At 44.5% G+C, this 23,414-nt stretch overlaps 2 long non-coding RNA genes across 2 annotated transcripts in view; both read left to right on the top strand.

Annotated features, from left to right (window-relative positions):
- The window catches only part of LOC142831145 (uncharacterized), a 30,857-nt gene extending 15,036 nt beyond the window's left edge, over positions 1 to 15,821 (top strand). Inside the window, exons 3-4 of the long non-coding RNA XR_012906803.1 lie at positions 14,879 to 14,976; positions 15,360 to 15,821. This is a non-coding gene — a long non-coding RNA (uncharacterized LOC142831145). The remainder of the gene's footprint in view (positions 1 to 14,878; positions 14,977 to 15,359) is intronic.
- A 198-nt stretch (positions 15,822 to 16,019) lies between these two features.
- LOC142831144 (uncharacterized) lies at positions 16,020 to 21,579 on the top strand. Its single transcript, XR_012906802.1, has 3 exons — positions 16,020 to 16,607; positions 20,618 to 20,831; positions 21,029 to 21,579. It is a non-coding gene; the product is annotated as an uncharacterized LOC142831144 (long non-coding RNA).
- The last annotated feature ends 1,835 nt before the right edge of the window (positions 21,580 to 23,414 follow it).

Raw genomic sequence — 23,414 nt, 5'->3', positions numbered from 1 at the left:
AGTGCAAGCTGGACCGAACACTGGTGTAACCCCCTTTTTCCTCCCCAAGTTACTTGGGAGCAGGTCACACTCACAAGTGTGTCTGGGTGCCTGATGGTCTTGACATAAAAGGAAATCCTGAGTACCCCAGTGGTGATGTTGTTTGGTTGGGGGAAAACCTATCCACCCCCTTGCTGCAGTCCCTTGCTCATAAAGAATGTACATTGGTGGTGCCTCCATCTGGCAGACCCTGTACACAGCGGTCTGCCTTGCTAACTCCAGAACAACAATTACAAATTATAAATAATATACATCTAATAGATTGCATTAGAATGGACAACCTTTACTTAACTTAAAAAAACCCAGGATTTAACAAATTAACAGTGAATAACATTAATTAACAAAGTACATGGAAGTAAAAGGAACTTATCTAACTATCATTTACAGTGCCAATATTTATCCCACCCCCGAGTGGGCACACCCCTGGACTCAGAGTCCCGGACTCTTGCTTGTGTGGGTGCACTTGAAGAACTGCAGTTGTAATGGAGATTCTCTGTAGGTAGTGTGTATGTGGGTCCCAGCTATGCAGCAGCTCTGGTTCATTGGACTGGCCTGTCTGCCTCTCTTTGAACCCAGAGTTAGTCTGTACCACCTTCCAAACTCTGTGGGACCAACTGACAAGAGCCAGTACTTCCCCAGACCAACTTTGTGAAGCCCTTCATCCTCCAAATAGATGCCTCAGATGTGGGATTAGGGTCAGTATTATTCTATGAGGTAGGAAGGGTAGAACACTCCATTTTATATTTAAGCCATGAGCTGTTCCCCCATGAGACTCATTATTCCACTGTAGAGTGGGAGGCACTCGCAGTGAAGTGGGCCATCGATGCTTTCCAGTACTATCTCTCGGTGGACCCTTTATGCTGATTACAGACCATGGCTTAACTGTATGAAAGACACAAATGCGTGAATCATACGCTGGTATTTTATGCCTCCAGCTCTACACTTTTCAGGTGGTGCACCGACTAAGGAAAGTCCACACTAATGCCAATTTTTTTTTCTGAGTTAGTGCAAACAACCAAGATGAGGAATCTCCCCAGGACCCCCTCTTAAGAGGAGGGTGAATGACGGGGTGTACCAATCCTGCACTGGGACGACAAGGGTTAGCCAGGCCTACCGTTTGTCAGGGATGGTACTTGGTCCTGCTGTGAAGGCAGGAGATTGGACTCGATGACCTTTCAAGGTCCTTTCCAGTTCTAGGAGATAGACAATCTCCATAAATTTATTAATGTATAATTTACATGCCTGAGAGAACCCCACCCCCACAGCTCAGCTGGGCATGCTCCAACTGAAGGACCAGTATAAAGACCAGTGGAGCAACTCAGTCAGGGCTGACCACTGCAGAGGAAGGAACTGTGACCAGAGCTCGGGAGGAGAAGAAGCAGAGACATTGCAGCAGAAGCCAGCCACAAGAGACCAGTTGGGGAAACTCCCAGTATGGAGGAAGAAAGTGAGGAAGATTCTGGATGCCATGAGGCGTGTAGGACGTAGCCCCAAGAGCTCAACCTGCAGATTCCACACCCACCACTGACAGGGCCCTGGACTGGGACCCAGTCAAGAGAGAGTGCTTGGGCCCCTTACCCACATCCCCATTAAATCCCAAGAGGCCACTTCTGTGGTTGCTACTGACTTTGGCCACCAGGTCCTATTGCCCTGCAGACAGGGACTGCTATTTACTCAGGCCCCTGGGCCTTATTGACCCCATGGACAGGGGTTGCTATTGACTCAAGCCACTGGGTCCTATTGCCCCACATACAAGGGGTGGCAACTGACTTTTACCACTAAACTGGACTCTTGTATGGGGAAAAGAGGGTAGTGAGAGGCCTGGGGATACTTGGGGCTATAATATTCATTGGGATGGAGTATGTACTGGGGAGCTTGACGGGCTCAACATCCTGCATCCGAGGCATCTAGGTGTACTTTCCCCATTACAACCCCTTAATCACATTGAGTTGTACCTTATTTCCTAAGGGTATGTCTACACAGCAACATTATTTCGAAATAATTTAGTCAGCATCTACACAGCCGGCAAATACTGTCAGCTGGAGGACTTCTTACTTCAACTCCTGTAATCCTCAGTGTATGAGAAGTAGGAGAAATCCGAGGAAGGATGCTCTATTTCAAAGTAAGTGCTGTGTAGATGCTCCCAATTTAGAAATAAGCTATTTTGAAATAAGCTACGCAATTGACGTAGCTCAATTTGGGTAGCTTATTTCGAGTTAAGCCCTGCTGTAGAGACGCACCCTTAGATAACTACTAATTTAATGGAGCTACTCATGGAATAAGTCTCTATGCAGTGGGAGGAGTAAATGTCAGAATATGGCCTCTAGGCTGTCATTCTCTTTGACAATTTTGCTTTTATATTCCACCTCCCAGCTACCATCACAAGTTTGCTTAACTTGTGACAGGCAGTTATACAAGACATGTACAAGCTATTGCCAGTCCTGATGCTTTTTCATTCACTTGATAACTTCATTTTAATAAGTTATCTGTTTGTCATGTGAGACATCACAGATCTTTAATGATTTGGCTCTCACAATAGGACAGTTAAGATGAACGATATGCCTCTATCATTTACCCAGAATTAAGAAAGTTAAAAACTTTAGTTATGAAACTGATATTTAGAAGTCAAACTCTGATTTAAAAACACATTTAGAAATATATTCTGAATCATGCTTACAGAAAATCTTATACTGAATTCTACAGAAGAATCAGAAAAAATCTCCTCAAGTTTGTTCATTTTGCTTTCAACTAAAAGGCATTAATTTTTCTCGTCTGAGGCATGTGTAACTGGCTGCCAGTGTTTGCCTGAAGCATGCCATTCTATTAATTCCATAGCTTTTGCTGGAGAATATTAAGTAGCTTTTGCTGACTCACTAAGACAGGTGTCTCTTTATGCCACCCAGATATAAGGTAGGTGAGAGAAACTCCTTAGAAAAAGTCAGGGAGGATGGGCGGATATATAGCTGGAGGGAAGAAGTGTTTGAACTAAAGTTCTGATAGGAATCCTTAGGGCAGCCAAATCTTGTCTGATGGCTTCAGCTGAACTTTAATTCCTTCAGGCCATATTCTGACAATTTTCTCACACTCTCAGTAACCCCACTAAACCCAATAGAAATATGGAGTATGGTACTATCTACAAGTATGGTAGCAGAATCCATCCCAATGTAAATAAAACCAGACCCAGACAGGGGTGATTATTAGCTCTAGTCTTTGCATAAACATAATTTTACTTATTGACTTTGTATCTCCTGTGCTCTGTTACCCTCAGGGCAACCAATTCTTCCCACTACTTTCCTTTTCCACACTGGTAGTGTTTTCTTTGAGCATCTTGCAATAGATCATTTTTTATTTTCCATGCCATCTCTTTCCTCCAGGTCAAATACAACCTAAGATATATCTTATGCTTCTACCATGGGTAGCCTGATGACTGTTTGATCACCATAGCTATCTCTGTCTAATTATTGCTCCCACAGTCTACTGCTCTACATGGCACAACACTTCCACACTGGCCACTCTATTTCTCTAATCAGTTCCTGAGATATTTTGGGGGGAAATGCATTTAGCTTCCTGTTGTGTACTTCTACTAATCACCTGGTTTCTGAGGCATATAGTAGGAATTTGGTGGGAGAGGGGGGACACAACAGCATTGCACAGTCTTATTTTAGTCTGTAGCTGTATCTTCTTACTGCTCCATATGTTTAACAAATGAGAAAATAATTGACTAGCTTTACCAATTCTTATCTTCCCTGGCCATTAACAAGTATTGTATTTCTAAGGTAGATGAAGTCATCACCAGCTATTTCATATACCTTTCCATCATTCACAAATCCATCAATGCTGAAAGCATTCTCTCCATAGTCTTGGTCTTCTGCTATTATCTCATAAAGTGTTGTTTCATTCCCCCCAAGCTGATATTCATTATGACTATCATCTGAAAAATCTGTGTGTCGCAACTTATGTCTTACTTTGACTCGCCTGGCATCCTTGGCAACAGTCATTGTTCCTCTTGTTCTCATGACAATGTTCAAGGGATGTGTGGATAATCATTCCATGTTTCCTTCCTATGTCAGACTTATACAAAATTTTTATGAAACTAATTTTTTGCTTGAATTTCCCAATGTCTCTGGATTTACCAGAAGATTTCTTGGCGGACTTTATCAAACACTTTCATAAATTCAAGGAGATGTAATCTGTCTTTGGCTGATATTCTAAGCCCTTGTCAATACATTTTCTCAAGGTGAAAATCTGTTCTGAAAACATCTTCCAGATTAAAATCCAACCTGTTACTTCCCGGAGTTCTTTATCAACAGTGGTTGTCACCCTATTTAAAATAATACAAATCACCTTTCTGGATTCAAATGAAGTGTCACCCTTCTCCAGTTATCACAAATAAACTGGTGCCCCATTTTAGGAATTTTAAAGATAACACAACTTCTGCAGTGTCTAGGACTCCTTTGCCAGATCTTTCGGTAGGACTTGTATATGCAATTCAGCATCACTTCCCTTTCTCTCCTGTTTTTAAAATGTCAGCATCCAACTTCTCACAGCCTGATGTTTTAACACTCATCATTTGGTTTATTGCCTCAGTTCCTTTCTCAATGGCAATTCCTTCCAGTGATAAAGAAATGAAGAGATTGCTCCACATCTTTCAGTGTGTGCCAGTGCATACTCTTCTTGCAAAATAGTTGGTATTTTGTCCTTCATGAACTCCTGTCTTTAATTCTCTTCTCTTGTCAAGAAGCCTCTGAGAATTAGAGCCAATCTTTGATCTTCTCAGCCCACCATAATTCCAGTTGTCTCCACACTTGTAAAACAGCCATTGTTCCTCAGTGTCTAACTCTTCACATTGATTGCTAAGTTGTAGCTTGAAATGTACCTCCACTTCTGAATCTACTAATTTTCTAGTATCATGTATAGCTTTGGTCTTGCCTAGTGATATTGGTGAGAATAGAACAGCTGGTATAGCCATCTAAATCAGGCAAATCACTAGTACCTGCTAGTGCAAAGGTGGACAATAAAATGGCCATGTTTCATCAGAGTTACCCCATGGTAGGCCTCCAACATTATATGTAACTGCACCTCTGCAGGTACCAGTGATTGCAGTGCCCATTGGCTACCAATTCCCACTCCCAACCAATGGGGTCTGCGGGAAGTAGCTTGGATTGGGACACCATTTCCTGCAGCTCCCATTGTCTGGGTATGATGATTCATTGCCCATGGGAACTGCAAGTGCCCCATACCTGCATGGGTGCAGATAAAATATAGTGGGGGCGGCCCACCAAGGGCTAACCCTGGCAGACTAGACTTGGCCTACAGGCTGGTATTTGCTCACCCCTGTGCTAATGTTATGGTAAGTCAGGCTAATAGCCAGTCCCAACAAGCATGCTTTCTGTTATGGAAATGTTTTAGGAACCTTTCTTCCTATGTAGTCTTTGCATTGGGGGTACATTATTTCCATACAAGGTAAAACAAACTGAGATGGATACCTTATGATAACTTCACTCACAAATAGTTTCCTCCTGTTGCCATTATTAGGTTTTGGAAAATGTCACTGCTAAATGCCCCGGTGTAGACGAGTATTCATGTCAGAAGAGACCACAGTCTTGGTTTTATGGGAACAAACAACATTCCAAACAAAATTTTAGAGAAGGCTGGAAACGACACCTGTTGTCAGCAGTCATGATCCAAATTCTAAAGTCAATAGTAGTATTTCTATGGATGTCAATGGATTATGGAACAGGCCTGCTTTGTTTCCCTCACCCCCCCCCCCCCACTCCTGAATCTGCCACAGATTTCCACATTAGAATAAATTCAATGGTTTACGTTCTCTTAGGTAGTTAAGATTTGTTCTATTATCTTTACTTTAGAGACCTTGGGGGAATGGTGGTGTGTGAGTATTTTTTTAAATGTCTGAAAAAGTAAAATGAATAATCCTTACACCTGTAGAACAATAGAAGTTAAACAGATAACAGACATTAGGCTATCTCTGGACTATAAATATATGGAAATTGCATGTTATCTATCCTTGAAGATCTGACCCTAAATTTCTCTTTGAGATCTAGTGTCCCTGAGGGTATGTCTACGCTACAAAGTTAATTCGAACTAACGGACGTTAGTTCGAATTAACTTTGATAGGCGCTACAAATGCAAACCGCTAGTTGGAACTTAATTCGAACTAGCGGAGCGCTTAGTTCGAACTAGGTAAACCTCATTCCACGAGGACTAAGCCTAGTTCGAATTTACTAGTTCGAATTAAGGGCTGTGTAGCCCCTTAATTCGAACTAGTGGGAGGCTAGCCCTCCGCAGCTATCCCTGGTGGCCACTCTGGGCACCACCAGGGATACTCATATGCCCCCCTCCCGGCCCCGGTGCCCTTAAAGGGGCACAGGCTGGCTATGGTGCCCATGCCAGCTGCAAGCCTGCCAGCACCCAGCCAGCAGACCCTGCACCTGGCACGGCTCGAGCCAGCCACCCGATACCCCCCAGCCCTCCGCCTCTTTCCGGGACCAGGCTGGTGGCTCTCGGGAGCTTGCCCAGGACCGCAAGAGGCGGGCACCCGCCTGGGCTAGTGCGGACATTGTGGACCTTGTCCACGACCTCCGCACTAGGCACAGGAAAGTGGCCGTCTAGGGCAGAAGAGCTGCCAGCCTGGCCACCCAGGAGCAGGTTTGCATGAAAATCAAGGTGGTCCACTGAGACCCCCGACCCTGAGCCCTGAGCTTAGAATGGTCGTACTGGGTCAGACCAAAGGTCCATCTAGTCCAGTAGCCTGTCTGCCGATAGCAGCCAACCCTAGGTACCCTGGAGGGGATGGACCAAAGACAGTGACCAAGCCATTTGTCTTGTGCCATCCATCTCCAGCCTTCCACAAACTCTGGGCAGGGACACCCACCTCCTTTTCCCAGTCTCCCCCAGTTTTGTTCAATCAAGAGAGATTCTATTTTTGAACACACGTGTCCTTTATTTTGTACATCAGGAAGGGGGCCTAGGGAGGGGTAAGTGGAAGGAGGTGAGGGAGGAATGGGGTACGAACCCCCTATGGGGAGGACTGGGCTGGCGGTGCGGGCTGCTCGGGGTGGAAGTTCTCCTGCAGCCCCCCGATTGTTCCCTCCCTCCGGATGGCAGCCTGCGGCAAGTGCAGATGGGCTGATGGCCAACTGCTGTGATGGTCTGAGTGTGGGCACTCAGGGCACTCCAAGACAGGACTGCTTTGCAAGCGGGGCACCCCTGAGAACTGTCTGTCCGGGGTGGGGGTCGGGTCCCTTTAAGCACAGCCCTCGGCTAGCCTGAGACAGCAGCTCCACGCTCTGAGTCCTACTCTGATGACCTGCCGGCACTGCTTCCGGCCATCCTTAACCTCTGTTCAGGGTCCACTCAATGTGGACATGCTAGTTCGAATTAGCAAAACGCTAATTCGAACTAGTTTTTAGGTCTACATGCGCTAATTCACATTAGCTTAGTTCGAATTAACTAATTCGAACTAAGTTAGTTCGAATTAGCGCTGTAGTGTAGCCATACCCTGAGAGATTAATAGCAGGCTAGCTACTCTATTTTTAAGCTGTTAGTCAAATTCATGCTAAGAATCTGTCCTGGTACCATGATATTGGTCAGCTGAAGAAAAATGCATAAGTGGCTGAATGAAAATATCCCTTCATCAAACACTACTCAAAGAAAGAAACTTTATGGGATATACAACATAGGACATTCAAGGAGTAGCTCATGATAGACAGGGATGGCAGAGCCTTGTTCATGTCTTAAGCAATGTTGGACCATGAGGGAAGACTGAGATACAGAATCCAATTGTTTCCTTTTTTTTCAAAGTGTATATAAATTCTTTCCTCTGATCCATAGGGCTACATCTACACTGGCCCCTCTTCCGGAAGGGGCATGTAAATTTCACGAGTCGTCATAGGGAAATCCGCGGGGGATTTAAATATCCCCCGCGGCATTTAAATAAAAATGTCCACCGCTTTTTTCCGGCTTTTAAAAAAGCCGGAAAAGAGCATCTAGACTGGCCCCGATCCTCCGGAAAAAGTGCCCTTTTCCGGAGGGTCTTATTCCTACTTTGAAGTAGGAATAAGACCCTCCGGAAAAGGGCACTTTTTCCGGAGGATCGGGGCCAAAGGGGGATATTTAAATCCCCCGCGGGGGATATTTAAATCCCCCGCGGATTTCCCTACGACGACTCGTGAAATTTACATGCCCCTTCCGGAAGAGGGGCCAGTGTAGACGTAGCCTACTTGCGTATGTATCTTCCATATTGTGTAGTCATTCCATGCACTACTACCATTGATATTGATGGGAATGATGCAAGTTAAATAAATACATTTAGGCAGTTGAAACTTGCCATGCATAACAAAGAAAATGATTTTACCATCAAGATGCCTTAGAACACTGAAACCTTACTTGTAAGTAATACTTGTATGGCTGTAGAGAAAGAATTAATGATGGTTTAAGTTCAGTTTTAATCCCACTTGATTCATCAGCTGCTTGTGTCCTGACATTCTGTTTGATCATCTAAGGAATATATTGCAATTTCGGGTATATCATGTTTGTGCAATCAACAACAAATCATGACCTAGATCAAACAACTGAAGTCACTAGGACTAAACACGTAATTCAAGATACAAGATGTGTTTAACTGTCTTTCTGTATCAAGGCCTTATTTACCAGGGAGTTTTAGAGTTCATAAACTATTCTCTAAGGGTATGTCTACACTAGCCCCCTAGATCGAACTAGGGAGGCTAATGAGGGCAACCGAAATTGCAAATGAAGTGTGGGATTTAAATAAATTCTGAAATAAAGCCCTAACTCGAATTAGCTGGTAAACCTCATTGCAGGAGGAATACCAGCTAATTCAAGTAAGGGCTTTATTTTGGAATCCCATTTCACTGCCGCGTGTAGATGCGGGCAGTTACTTCGGGCTAGTCAATTTCTAAAATGGCGACCGGCCGGGAACATGCAAATCAAGCACAAGATATTTAAATCCCGCACTTCATTTGCAATTTTGGTTGCCCTCATTAGCCCTCTAGCTTGATCTAGGGGACTAGTGTACACATACCCTAAGATATCTGTAGTTTTTCCTTCTGCTAATTTACTTACCTTGTTTCCATAGACTTTGAGTGCCACAATTAAGCATTACTAAGCCTAACCTCAAATGGCACTTTTTCACTGTCATCGCCATCTGTTCTCTCCCTGATACAAAAATCTAGGCAGCTGGCTAGCAACTTGCTTTTTAAACTACATAATGTAATGGCTGAATTCTTTAAATCTGGGTGATAAGAAACTGTAAATCCTTTTTAAAAGTTAAATGAGTTATACTGATCAGACTATGTTGTCAGTATTGATTACTTGTACAGTAAGGGCTTGTCTAGACTACGCTGAAATTTCGAAAGAGGATATGCAAATTCCCACGGATCTCACTTCGGATCTCACTTCCCATCTCACTTTTGAAAGTGGAAGTAGTCGGGACGTGGGTTTTTTTGGCAACTCCCTCCCCCCCTTTTTCAAAAACCTCATTTTTTGAGGAAGAGCAAAACTTCCTCTTTCGAAACTTCAGCATAGTCTAGACATAGCCTGTCACACACATTCTATGTGTTTTGCCTCTCTGTGCTCTTTAGATCTTTCTAATGCTTTGAACTACATTCCAAGTGATAACAAAAGCATTTTATGAAATGGGAATCATTCCTTCCCTTTCACCTTGGTCCATGGATTTTCCTAAGAACCCAAATTGGGTTCAGGCAGAGAATCCTCTCCTTGTATTTCTCTTTCCTCAAAGTCTGAAGAAACATTTAGTTTTCCTTGGGATGGACCACAATGAATTATTGTATACACAAAACAGACTAATAATAGCTTCCACTTTGCCCTCTTCATCCCAGTCCCAGGTCGAAGTTGTACCATAGTTCCATATGGTCCCTCAGATTACCATTGTTCTCTTGTAGTTAATTTGGGACACTAGTGATTTGGGTTTAGCCCTCCAGACAAACCGGTTGGGATAGCTCAGTTTGGAGGAGGGATAGCTCAGTGATTTGAGCATTGGCTTGCTAAACCCAGAGTTGTGAGCTCACTCCCTGAGGGGGCCACTTATGGATCTGAGGCAAATCTGTCAGGAATGGTACTCAGTCCTAAAGTGAGGGCAAGGGACAGGACTCAATGACCCCTCAAGGTTCCTTCCAGCTCTATGAGATAGGTATATATTCAGTAAGTGACTTTCTCTTCCAAGGTACATGTAGGCACCACCACCTGCCTTAAGCCATGCTCAAAGTAAACCCCCAACAAACTGTCCTATTCGAATGAACGGCTCCTTCTGCTCTCCCTCAGCTAAGCAATTCCTGTCCCTTGGTTACAAAATTATACTACAGGGGAGCCTAGGTCCTCACTCTCTATACCAGGCTTCAACAAAGACATCCTAACCATGCAGCGGCTCTCCATTCTTACCACTGTTACATTTTTCTAAGACCAATTTTCTACCGAGACCTTTTCCCCAACCTTTTTTTCATTTCATTCTTTCCTAGCCCTTTTTTTCATTCCAAGACTTTCCCAGCCCTATTTTCAGCTTCTGGCCAGAGCCTCTTTCCAGGCTTCTTTCTGCATCACCATAAAGACGACACTCCCTATAGGTACCTCTCTCTGGACCATTAACCAGTGCTTTTGCAGTCTGGCCCTTTTCCCCAGCAGGCCTTGTTGTAAGATATAATGCCTGTTCTTTAAAGGAACAGAATTTGATGAGAAATGGGCTTGACCTAGGCTTGCCCTCAAAAGGGACAACTCACCTTATTCCAGTTGTCCAAGGGACAATTAAAAGAGAAGACATTACAGTCTACAAACATATGAAGGATATGAACCGAAAGGAAAAATTAACTGTTTAGTATGACACCTGGGAGAATGAATGTAGAGAAAATGGAAATCAGAATGAGTGTAGCACATTCTCAATCTGTTTTCTTTGTTTGCTTTTCTCCTCAAAACATTTATTTTTCCCAAACTTTCATAAAATATTGACAAAATGGAGTGAAAAAGTGTTGTATAGTTCTAAACCAGAACTACAGGAGGCCCCCAACTTGCAACTGCCCGAGTTCTAATCCCCAGCACTTACAGTCATTTTTGTATGTGCGGAAGGGGCCGGAAACCCCCAACTTACATCCTCTGCCCGCATATATAACGGCACACAGCACCTATTATAGATGAGGGCTCGAATTAAGATGCCCCCAACTTGCGATGTTTCCCCCGGAACCAATTGCGTTGCAAGTCGGGGCCTCCTGTATACAGAATTAAGTAAATAAAGTCTATAGCCTCAGAAAATAAATACACAACATATTTCAACTTTTAAGAATTTTTCTGTAATATGACATTAGCCATAGCATGTAAATTATTGCATATTTTAACAGAACCTTTGGCTTCTCCATTTTTTGAGTTATTTATATAGTCTGCCTTTTTTGTGGATGTAGGTTGTTTCACGTCATTAATGAGAGCTTTTAGGTTTGTAATGAATAGAATACCTAAAATGAGAATCATGACAGAGGTTCTGAGTTTCAGGAATTTTCCGTTTACCATTTGATATTCTATGTGGGAATTCATTGCTCACCTTTTAACACATTCCTGCTGAGTGACACTATGTATACTAACAATCATCTGCAAATAACCACCTTCATTCCTTTCTATAGATAATATTATTTCTTTGTGTGGTACATTTTTTGTAATTTTTAAAGTGGCCCAATAAAATGGAAGTCAGCCACCATGTATTCTTTGTAGCAGTATTTATAACAATTGACATTAACTTTTTCTTAATACAAAAAAAATCACTTAATAAAAGATTTTTTATTTCTTTCACTAACGTTGCCTGTAGAATAAAAAAAAATCACTTAAACTTTTCTTACAAAAATGATTGACTCTGAATGAATATGGGTATAAAATTAAAGCATTGGGATGCCCAGCGTTTTATATAGTTTTGAAAGTTATGGTGAAAATGACTCAGAATTAACAGATGTATATATAATGGGCTATGTTTAAGAACTTTTCATTTTATTAAAGGCTAATAGTGAGGTCTGCATGTGAATTGTGTTACATACAAGTTATTGTTAAGTAGTCATAAAGAATCCCTCTCTGGGTAACGACTAATTGACATCTCCAAATGTGTCTTAGGACTGGCTCTTAGGATGTATATGCAAGAAGGGCAGCCCACAAACCTTCTTATTCCCATATAAGTTATGATCAGCTTCTGTGCATAAAATTAGCATAAATGGAAATACTTTGGTTTTTTTCCCTCCCAAACATGTCATTCCTATATGCCTAAATGATGAATTTCCCAGGGAGTAAATATCTTTTTTGTCTTAGACCCCTTGAAAAGCCAGCATCAACAATGCAAACTTAACACTGAGAGCAGAATGTTAACATACATTCTTCCTTCTAAAACCACTCTTGAATCACTAGACATCCAGGCCTCTTATTAATCATGTTTTCTAATTATTTATTAGGACAAGGGATCTGTGCACCTGGCAACATTTACATTTGCAAGTAGGGGATTTCATTCTCTATGGCAGAAGTCAGGTTTTATTATTTGTCTTAGCCTTGTAAAAGTCAGCTGGCTTAGCTAGGAAGAAATATGTATTAATACAAGGAATAATGAAATCCTGAAAAAAATTACCCATTTTCCCCCAGTGATGAACACTAGGCCAAATGTGGCATCAGTTAAATACACACACTTTCATTGAATTCACAGTATTTGGTCTGTTTAAATTCAGTAAATATCAATACATATTTTTGTTGTTTTGAACAGAAATAGATTTAAAATACTGCTAGCTCTGGTATTTGTGGAATTGTTTCTAGATGATTTGGGGCAAGCAACTTCATCTTCTTGGAGCTCAGTCAATTTAGGTAAAGAATTGGACAGGCATATAAATGTTCCATGAAAAACCCCTATTGCTTGCGAGTATAGTTCTGAGTACAGGCAGTCCCCGGGTTATGTACAAGATAGGGACTGTAGGTTTGTTCTTAAGTTGAATTTGTATGTAAGTTGGAACTGGTGTCCAGATTCAGCTGCTATTGAAACTGACCAGCGGCTGACTACAGGAAGCCCGAGGCAAAGCTGGTCTGCCCCGGGCTTCCTGGAATCAGCCGCTGATCAGTTTCAACAGCGGCTGAATTTGGACGCCTGGGACAGAGCAGCTGGGGCGCTGCCGGGTAGGTCCCCACAGCACCACACCTTGGCGCTGCGGGGACCAACCCGGCAGCACCCCAGCTGCTCTACCCCAGGTGTCCCCAAATCAGCTGCTGCTGAAACTGATCAGTGGCTGATTCCAGGAAGCCCGGGGCAGAGCTGCTCTGCCCCAGGCTTCCTGGAATCAGCCGCTGATCAGTTTCAACAGCGGCTGAGTCTGGACACCTGGGACAGGCTTTCCTCGCCGCGGAGGACGTGGGCGGCGGGACCACAGCGCTTCTGGGTGGTCCGCCGCCCAAGTCTCCGCGGCGAGAAAAGCCCCGTTCGTATCTTGGGATCCAACGTAAGTCGGATCCACGTACGTCAGGGACTGCCTGTACATTAACTATAAGCATGTGACTTTATAATATATTTATAAACAATATTTTACCAAAAGATGTTGATCAATATGTTGTGGAGAGAAAAGTATGGAAGGAATTCAGGAAATAACAATGGCAAAGGGGAAAATTGTCTCATCATTATGCTTTATAAGCACAGAACAGGATTTAAGGACATTTAAAATTTATATTTAGAAGCACGTGCCATGTTTTTTTACAAACTATATTAAAATAAGTCATTTTTAATGGATTTTTTCTTATAATAATTTTTGGCAATTTTTCATATATATATATATATATATATATGCAGTTTTGCTTCCGTACCAAAATGTGATGAATATCTAATAGTCTAGTACTGCTAAATATTTCAAATTTTTCAAAGACCTGTAAAACAGTTATGTAAATTTTTCTGGGTCAGTTAAACTATATTTGAAGGTCCTCACCAGATGGTGAAATTAAGGAGAAAGCATCGCTACCGTTAGAGAACTTCCCAATTGTATTGGCTTTGTTTCTCAGCTGCTGCCAGGACTTGCATTAATTCAAACCGCAATTTACCATACAATGAACACTAAAAGGAATGAGTTATTATAATACCAAAGTAGTCCGTTCAAGTGATCAGAGCTGAATATTTTGAATTAGGACTCCAGTTATTCTTTCATCCATTTTACATCCTAAAATACCGTAGGTAAATCTGCAAATCTTTCTGGGTGAAAGCCACTTCACCTACAAACTGACAGAGTAATACTGGGATTTGTGTGTAGGAGCTGGGGACAAAAAAAAGTCTCTTTTCAAAACTGGCTCCAGAGCTTGAGATTACACCTGCAACCCAAATATAAGGCATTTGGGGCAAAATATTTGTATTATTGGAGGTATTTTTTTGTTGGCCTTAGCAATCCACACAAGAATGGATTTAACTCCCTAGGTCTTAAGTAACCCTAACCATAAAGGCTGTAATGTAATACATATTTTTTTCAAAATATAGCTATAAGTACTTTGAATGAAAACTGTATGGCAGTGCAAAGAATTATCATTATATATTAGAGAGTTCACAATAACTAAAAAAAGTTTAATGTTTTCCTCCTGTGTTTATTTTAATGACACCATATTTTGACCAGTTGCATTATCTACTACATGTCTTCCAAGCATGTCCTGAATAATCAATATTTCTCATTTGTCATATAAGATCTGCAAAAGAAGATCTAAACATACCATTGTAGCTGATTAAAGTCTTAATTTACTTATAGTTGTGTTAAGTGATTAGATCCAATTTAATGGAACATCATTTTATAATTGTGTGTCTACTTTACAGGGCTTAACTCAAAATAAGCTATGCAAATTGAGCTATGTCAGTCTCTTGATATGAGGGTGATGCCTGTCAGGATGAAACAAGTCATTGAGGAGTCCAAGGTTTGAACATCATTGCATTCTATTGTCAACCATCTCTTCCTGATTTTTACTGTCAGTAATATATACTTCTAGCGAGCCCTTGTAGTACTCTGTCTCTCATGAGTTCTCTTACCATGACTAAGTTGAAGAAAGAGGACTTGTTTTAGAAGACAGATCTCAAAGCACTTTACAGTCTAATTTATTTAAGAATAAAAAAAACTTTTAAAGAAAGGAAATTAGCAGCAATTTAATTGTTCATAAAGTCAATCAATTTCAGGAGGACTTTTCCTTGGGTTAAAGCATGCCACTCATATGTTCAATAATTCTGCCAATTCTCTTGTTAAATCTAAAATTGACAGCTTTAAATTAAAAGACAAAATAAGATCTTATTTTTCTTTTGACAGTAATGATGGATGCTGAACACAGCTGTATGAACCATATTATTACTTTTAGGGTAGCATTGTTCCATCATCATTTCTGTAAGTACAGTACTTCTGTTTCTATTTTTTTTCCTGAATTTCAAGACAACATGAAGGATTATGACCACATAAGAGAGAGAAAACTGACTAAATATATTTGCATAACATAGCCTTAATGATTAAAGTCTTGTTTTACTTGAGAGGTTTCTTCACACTTAATAAGCATACTTTGTTTTTATATCATAGCCATGGCCCATAACATTCTTTAGTGAAACATTAATTAGTACCTCATGGCAAACTAGGAGTTTTGGAGAACCGATTAACATTGAGATAATGATACTTTTAAAATTATCATCCATATATATCTTTTCTCTTCTGTTTCTTCTCCTTTTTTCCTATGAGTGACATTGAATGCTCAATACTACAGTTGCACCTCTATAAACCAGGGTTCTCTAGTCCAGCAACATCCATGTTCTGGCAGGACTACAGATGTTCCAGGATCAGAGAGACCTGATGTGTTGGGGCAGATGGGAACCTGAGCAATGCAGGAGGGGGTGGGTGGGAGCATGACACCAGGCCCAGATGGACTTCATGGGGGTGCAGGAGCCAGGAAGCTGCCATGTTGACAGAGAGAGGGGGACGAGATTCAGGAAGACCAAAGTGGACTGTCACTGGGCCAGGATCCGGGAAGGTCAGTGGGACAGCAGGGTAGAGGATTCGGCTGGCAGCATAGGAGAGGAGGGCAGAAATGACCTCCCCTAGTACGGCAAAATCCCTCATCTAGGACCAGTCAGGTGCTGAGGGTGCGGGACCAGGGAGATCCAATCTGTAATAGGTTTGTCATTAATCAAACTTCAGCCAGTTCATTTTTGAGTTATTTCTGTTTTCAAACAGCTGATCCGAGTTCCTAAACTCTTGACAGAATACATTTGAGGTCTAAAAACCTATGAGACATTGGTACTCTGCAATTTTTGCCTTTTGAAAGAGGAAGAGGTTTGTGTCACTCTTGTCCCATATGTCTTTTCATGTTTTCCTTTGAAGCAACAGTCATTCCTGTGCTCAGCAAAAAAACTTTGTTTATGCTGCTGATCCTTTTCCTTAGACAGGATCTCTCATGTCTCTGGCACTTGTGTGAAACACTGCAGAGAAACTGAACATCTGGCAACTCACCAAGCCAAAGTGACTGGGAAAAGCAGAAAATTCCTTAGAGAGAGACGAACATCTGTTTGATAGGTAGTGAAAAATAAACTAGCAATAAACTCATTTTAACGGGGGGGGAGGGGAAATGGTTTTGGAAATGCTGATTATTCATTTTATTCAATTAAATTGCTGTAAATGTATTTGACAGTCATGGAAAAGCAATCATGAATGGATTGCTGTGCTTAAGGAAACAGATTTAGGGACCCAAGTTTGAACTGAATGATTCACAGATTTCTAGGACGGAAGGGATCATTGTGATGATCTAGTCTGACCTTTCCTAACATAATCCCAAATCCCTGATCACAGAATTTCCCCAATGTAATTCCTAGATCGTATTTTTTTTAGAAAAAAAAAAGCCATGTTGTTTTTAATGTTGTCAGTGATGGAAAGACTCCTCAAGAAACCTTGGTAAATTGTTCCAATGGTCAATTATGCTCAGTCTAAGCATTCGGCATAAGGATCTTGCACAAAACACGTGTTTTGTGCAAAAAGCCCACAGAAGTCCACACTGCTTCTTTTTGCGCAAAAACCCTGTGCGGAAAAAGAAACAGGAGAAAACATGCTAATGAAGTCACGACTCTGCTAATGAGTCCCTCATTACCATATTTTCTGCTGAAAAAACTCGTAGTATAGAAGTAGCTAGAAAGAAAAGTCTATAGTAATACTCATTATTTTGGGAAATGTGAACTTAAAACAAAAGAATTCTTCACAGTTTTCTCAAGTGGTCATAACCTGATAAACTATCATAAAGTGAATAATATGAGTAAAATTTTATCACTTATTATCAGTGCTCCACAAATCAGTGAATCTACTTTCCCTTATGCCTCCTGCAAGGAGGTTTACAGGATCTGTCGAAAAAGGCTTTCTTTCTCAACAGATCCCCCTCTAGACTGCCACTTTTTGTCGACAAAGTGCTGAGTCAGCAAAACGCAGCAGCCATTTTTATGCAAATTAGGCACGGGATATTTAAATCCCTGCCTCATTTGCAATGTCCACCTGCCTAATTTGCATCCCTCTGCCGACAGAGGGATGCAGTCTAGACATACCCTTTGTGTTAAAAGGTCAACTTGCTCATTCATTGCCTAGCCCATTCTAATCTACTAATTAGGCCCTGTTAAGTTCACCCTGAGGGAATTAATTGGTGTTTAAGAGAACATCTACACAGTACAGCAAATATCGAATTAAGATATGCAACTTCAGCTATGTCAATTGTGTAGCTGAAGTCAAAATAGATTAATTCAGCTTTTGGTGCTGTCTACACAGCAGAAAGTTGAAAGAAGAGCACTCTTCCTTTGACTTCCCTTATTCTTCATGAAATGAGGGTTACAGGAGCTGGAGTAAGAAGTCCTCAATCTCGTCATTATTTTGAAATAATGGTTTGCTGCGTAGACGTGTGTTTTGTTATTTCAAAATAAAGTTAGTTATTCTGAAATAATTCTGCTGTGTAGATGTACCCAAAGTGACCTGAATGCTGGCTCAGCTGTTGATTCCTAGCATTCTGGCACATTGTCAGTGAGAGTTTTGCATACTTGTCAGTGAGAGGAATGGTCCAATAAAATACACCAGCATCGGTAAATGCAAGTGTCAAATTCAAAACACTCTGGATTTGTTAATGCAGTGGGAGAACATATCATAATGAAGTGGGTAGTATTTCCTCCAAAGAAAATCCTGCTATCCTGTAATCGATGGAATCAGAACATCTCACCTGTATACCCCAGGTGCAGTACAGTTTACACCCAGGAGATTATTCTTTAGGTCAACAGATTTTGGGACAGACTGAGTACCCTTGTAAATTCCAATTAATTATAATGTACTACAAAATTATTCTGAGAATTGATGTCCGCAGTGGCCAGAAATTTGCAGGAGGGAAAAAGGACTGTCCTCATTATTACACTAGTACCCTTTATTATTCATAGAAAAACTGGTCGATTACAACCATGAAATCTGATCAGAGCCCCTTTGTGCTAGGTGAAGTAGAAAAACGCACATAAAAATATAGTCCCTTGTCTGGAGAGTCTACGGTTCTGCTGAAGACAAGATACAGACTAAATATGAGTCAGCTAATGAAACTGTGTCCTCAATGATCCCACAAGATGGGCACACACTTAGAACAAACAATGTTTGTCATCCCCCCTTATCCTTTATGAAAAGAAGCCCACGCTGACAACATTTACTGAAGTGAATTCTGTTTGAGATAACACCAGTGTCATCACCTGAGGGAGTGTTTGTTCACAGAGGCAAACTGACAGTGACAAGAACACTACAATATTTCAACCTTGAAGAAACATACACATGGATCTGTCTCACACTTGCCTTCATTCGCCTAAAAAGTATTAGATTGTGTTAGCTGCACCCAGCAGGAATACAATAGTTTGTTTCTACACATGCGAAGACTATTTCTATGAGATGGGTGAGAGATAATATCTGCATTTATTCACCTCTATGCCCCATGCAATCAATTAATCTCAAGGGGTATGTCTACACTACCCTCCTATTTCAAAATAGGAGGGTAATGTAGGCATACCGCAATTGCAAATGAAGCCCGGGATTTGAATTTCCCGGGCTTCATTTGCATAAGCCGGGTGCCGCCATTTTTAAATCCCGGCTGGTTCGAACCCCGTGCCGCGTAGCTACATGCGGCACGAACTAGATAGTTCGAACTAGAAAGCCTAGGAACTAGGAAGCCTAGTTCGAACTACCTAGTTCATGCCGCGTGTAGACACGCGGCACGGGGTTCGAACCAGCCGGGATTTAAAAATGGCGGCACCCGGCTTATGCAAATGAAGCCCGGGAAATTCAAATCCCGGGCTTCATTTGCAATTGCGGTATGCCTACATTACCCCGCTAGTTCGAACTAGCGGGGTAGTATAGACATACCCAAGCAGAGTAAAACTTTACAAACTTTATAGTTGACAATCATGAAAATAAACAATGGAAGCAGTGAGTGGAGAAAACCTGTCGTCTTGATCTAAACAAATAAAAATAATATTTTGCTCTTATAAAACAAAGGACTCTTGGATTCTAAAGTGCTGGTTTGGAGTAATGTGTCTGGCTACTACAGAGCTAAGATTTCCTTCTGAACAAAATGTTCTGTATTTAGTGTCAGTCTCCAGCCTGGAGAAGTACTGTAAAGCTTTGGATGGATTTTGGGTACCTAACTTGTGCTCAAGACATATTTATTGAAGTATTATGAATGACATGATTGCTTGTGCTGCTGTTGTAAAGCACAAATCAAGTTTCTGCTGTTACAAAGATGTCTGCTTTCATTTTCTTTTTGGTGCCTTTCTAACATGAGCTATTATTACAGTGGGGACTTTTTTCTTTTTTGCAAATTGGAATATAAGTTATCATAGAAATATAGGCTATGTCTACATTACAAAGTTAATTCGAACTAACAGACGTTAGTTCGAATTAACTTTGATAGGCGCTACACTAGCGCTCCGCTAGTTCAAACTTAATTCGAACTAGCGGAGCGCTTAATTCGAACTAGGTAAACCTCATTCTACGAGGACTAACGCCTAGTTCGAATTAGCTAGTTCGAATTAAGGGCTGTGTAGCCACTTAATTCGAACTAGTGGGAGGCTAACCCTTCCCAGCTTGCCCTGGTGGCCACTCTGGCCAACACCAGGCAAACTCTTTTGCCCCTCTCCCGGCCCCGGAGCCCTTAAAGGGCCACGGGCTAGCTACACAGTTTGTGCCAGTTGCAAGCCTGCCAGCACCCAGCCAGCAGACCCTGCACCTGGCACAAGATGAGCCAGCCACCCGATTCCACCCAGCCCTCCGCCTCTTCCCGGGACCAGCCTGCTTGGTCAAGTGCGGAGATTGTGGACCTCATTGAGGTTTGGGGGGAAGCCTCCAATATCCATGATCTCCACACTAACCACAGAAATGCAGCTGTCTACAGCCGCATGGCTGACAGCCTGGCCGCCAGAGGCCACCAGCGAACCCGGGAGCAGGTCTGCTGTAAAATAAAGGACCTGCGGCAGTCCTACTCCCGGGCCTGCCTGCCAGGAGCTGACCCGGAGGCCTGCCCCCACTTTCAGGCCCTGGACCGCATCCTGGGGGCTTACGCCATCCCTGCCCCCCGGGTGGTCATCGACCCTGGGGCAGAGGGACCCATCCTGGACACCGAGGAGGAGGAGCTGGAGGACGCCGAGAGCCAGGAGCCTGCCAGGAGCCTGCCCAGGACCCAGGACCCCTGAGGAACCCCACAGACCACATCTCCTGTGTTGTCCGAGGCCGGGGAGGCCTCCACCTGTGAGTACCATCATGCTCCCCTTATGTGTATAGGGAGGTGGGGAGGAGAGGGAGCCCAGGAACCGTGCACCTGGGCTTTGCCCACCATGGAGCAGCAGCTGGGTGTCATGCAGGGGCCGTGGCCTTGCAGAGGGGGGGCTGGGTTTCACCCACCTTGTCCCCAGGGAGAACTGACTCCTGCTCTTGTTTCACCACAGCCGTAGCACCTAGGACTGCAGGGCGCACCACCCCACCTGCAACAGCCACCCGCGCCCAGGCCAGTAGGTGTGCCAGGAACCAGGAGGACTACCAGCAGCAGCACCTCCGGTTCATGGAGCAGCTGCTCCACAACCAGGAGCACTGGGTCCGGGAGGACCTTCGGCTGCGCCAGCGGAGTGTGGATGCACTGGAGGAGCAGGGCCGTGCCCTCAGAGGCCACCTCCAGACCCTGGTGGACTGGTTCCTGCCTCCTCCGGCTCTGGCTCCTGCAGCTGCTGCAGCTCTCACTCCTCCTCCCACCCCTGCTGCCCCTGCTCCCTCTCCCGCTTCCTCCGCACCCACCGTCCCTCCTGTCCCACCCTCCACACTCATTTTCCCCAGAGGCCCCCGCACCCGCAGTGTTGCGAGACGGGAGAGCCAGCTGGACCCCCAAGCCTGAGCGTTCCCTTCCCTTCCTCCCCTTCCACCCCCTTCCAGCTCCCTCCTACCAGGTTTCCCCCTCCCTCTCCCACCCTCACTCCTCCCTCCCCCACCCCAGTTATGTAAAATAAAGAGAGGTTTTTTTGCCAAAACAGGTGTCTTTATTTGACATTAGGAAGGCAATTAGGGAGGGGGAAAGGGGAAGGGGGGGAGGGTGGAAGAAGGCCCCAGTGGGGCATGCAGGAAGAGTTCAGTCCTTCTCCTCCACATGGAAGCTCTCCTGCAGGGCTTCCTGGATCCGGATGGCCCCCTGCTGGGCTTCCCGGACGGCGGTGGTGCAGGGCTGAGCATACTGGCCAGCCATGCGGTCAGCCTCAACCATCCAGGCTTGCAGGAAAGCCTCCCCCCTCCTCTTGCACAAATTGTGCAGCACAGAACATGCTGCCACCATGGGAGGGATGTTGTGCTCAGCGAAGTCGAGGCGGGTGAGGTGGCACCTAAATTGGGCTTTCAGTCGCCCGAAGTCCCCCTCAATCACGATGCGGGCCCTGGTCAGCCTCGCATTGAAGGCCTGGCGGGAGGGGTTGAGGTGCCCAGTGTAGGGCTTCATGAGCCAGGGCTGTAGGGGATAGGCCACATCCCCCACCAGGCACACGGGCATGTCCACATCCCTGACCCTGATGTGGCGGTCGGGGAAGAAGGTCCTGGCGTGCAGCCTCTGGCACAGGGAGGAGTTCCGGTACACCCTGGCTTTGTGTGCCTTGCCGGACCAGCCCACATTAATGTCCGTGAACTGGCCCCGGTGGTCACACACAGCCTTCAGGAGGACGAAGAAGTACCCCTTGCGGTTCACGTACTGGGAGGCCTGGTGTTCCGGGGCACGGATGGGGATGTGCGTCCCATCGATGCCCCCCCCCCCCGCAGTTGGGGAAGCCGAGGGCGCCGAACCCCCGGATGACGGCGTCCAGGTCGGCGAGGTGGACCACCCTGCAGAGCAGCACCTGGTTGATGGCCTTGACCACCTGTGGATAGACACAGCAAAGCGCAAATCAGTGGGATGCCCGGGTGGCTGGGAGTGCTCATGCCCTGGCAGTGCCCTGTGCCCCACTCCCGGGAGCAACCCCCCGTGGGTGGCGTGTAGTACGGCCGGGAGAGACCGGCTCCTCCGTTGTGGGGCACTTTTGCCTCCTCCCCCCCCATCACTATGTTTTCCCTGGGGCGGCCCATCCCCTCCTTGCAGCCCCCCTCGCCCCTGGACCAGTGGCCGGCGAGTGCCGTACCTGCATGAGCACCGCTCCGACGGTGGATCTCCCCATGCCGAACTGGTTCCCGACGGATCGGTAGCTGTCCGGCGTGGCGAGCTTCCAGAGGGCGATGGCTAAACACTTCTGGAGGGGGATGACGGGCCTCATGCGAGTGTCCCTTCTGCGCAGAGCAGGGGCGAGCCACTCGCAGAGCTCCAGGAAGGTGTCCCTCTTCATCCTGAAGTTCTGGGTCCACTGTTGGTCTCCCCAGTGCTCCAGGACGATGCGGTCCCACCAGTCACTGCTGGTGTCCAGAGGCCAGATGTGGCGGGGCCCGTCGGCTCCCGGGTACCGCCGCAGCTGCGCCATGGCCCCCAGGGTGGACAGGCAGAGAGGCAGGGGGCTGACGTGCACCAGGTGGAACCGGGCAGCCTCCAGCCATTGCTGGCAGGCTTGTAGCAGCAAGTCCATAAAATTCCCCAGAAAGTGCAGGGCGAGCTCTGGCTCCATGTTGCCACCTGCGGTGGCGTCCCCGAAGGGAAGCACCGACACAGACAGGCACAGAGAAAAACGCTTTGCTGTCCCTCGGCAAGGTAGGCAAGCAAGCGGAAAAGCTGAGAACCGGCTGTCTAGGGGGATCCCTTTAAGCACGAGCCTCAGATAGCTTCAGACAGCAGCCACACAAAGCAACTACTGACCTGATGCCCTGCAAGAACCGGTT

This window comes from Pelodiscus sinensis, chromosome 12 (genome assembly GCF_049634645.1).
Source record: "Pelodiscus sinensis isolate JC-2024 chromosome 12, ASM4963464v1, whole genome shotgun sequence".
NCBI lineage: Eukaryota > Metazoa > Chordata > Testudines > Trionychidae > Pelodiscus > Pelodiscus sinensis.
The sequence above is the reverse complement of the archived record's forward strand: the minus strand, read 5'-3'. Positions and strand labels throughout refer to the sequence as shown.